This window comes from Seriola lalandi, unplaced genomic scaffold (genome assembly GCF_002814215.2).
Source record: "Seriola lalandi dorsalis isolate HSWRI2012SDOR001 ecotype SW California unplaced genomic scaffold, Sedor1 jcf7180001982827, whole genome shotgun sequence".
NCBI classification, from domain to species: domain Eukaryota; kingdom Metazoa; phylum Chordata; class Actinopteri; order Carangiformes; family Carangidae; genus Seriola; species Seriola lalandi.
In genome coordinates this window covers 1-728 of record NW_019453493.1, presented here as the reverse complement: position 1 = coordinate 728, position 728 = coordinate 1, and the positions used below count along the sequence as shown (strand labels likewise).

The window sequence follows — 728 nt, the reverse complement described above, 5'->3', positions numbered from 1 at the left end:
ACAGTGTCAGTGTGTCGTGACGCGTTCATGCTTGTGTTGTGATGATTGTGATGCTGCTGCCGTCTTACAGGAGCGGTGGTGACTCCTCAGAGGTCAGAGGTCGCGGTGCAGCAGTAGGTGAGTTTCTCTGAGGTGCACTTCAACATTATTCAGTTAACACTGTGCAGCTGTGCGCTTCATTCAGGTTCTTGTCTCTGTTGCGTCCAGCAGGGTGACGTCATGGCGGCTGCAGCACCTGGTGAGTCCAGTCTGACTTTGATACCCGTGTCACTCCTTCCAGGAAATAGACGACACCACGACTCGCTGTCACTGATGGATTTATTCATCTTCTGCACTTCATCATCTCAGACGCCACCACTGTTGAACTAATCAGATACATAACATTGTTTAAAGTAATTAAACAAGTAATTTAAATTACAACAAACTACAGAAAAGTGTCTGCACATGAACAAGAGGGAATGAATGGACTGAAAATGAATCTTAAAAACAGGAAGTGCGTCACGTTTAACTTAAACATTAACAGAGATAAAAACTAAGGCTGCGGTGGAGAAGTCTAAATAATCTCCACTTCTCCTCGACCTTGATAGAAAACATGGTGAGGAAAGAAGAAGGACAGATGTGAAGGAGAGTTAATCAGGAATCTGACTGCACTTACACGAGCGTGTTTCTTTAACTAACTTTATTTATAACACATGGAGGATAAATTCTCCTTCACTAACCACAGAAAC

At 43.4% G+C, this 728-nt stretch overlaps 1 long non-coding RNA gene across 1 annotated transcript; it reads left to right on the top strand.

Annotated features, from left to right (window-relative positions):
* Nucleotides 1-18: 18 nt before the first annotated feature.
* On the top strand, nt 19-434 carry LOC147820164 (uncharacterized). Its single transcript, XR_015437523.1, has 2 exons — nt 19-117; nt 208-434. It is a non-coding gene; the product is annotated as an uncharacterized LOC147820164 (long non-coding RNA).
* The last annotated feature ends 294 nt before the right edge of the window (nt 435-728 follow it).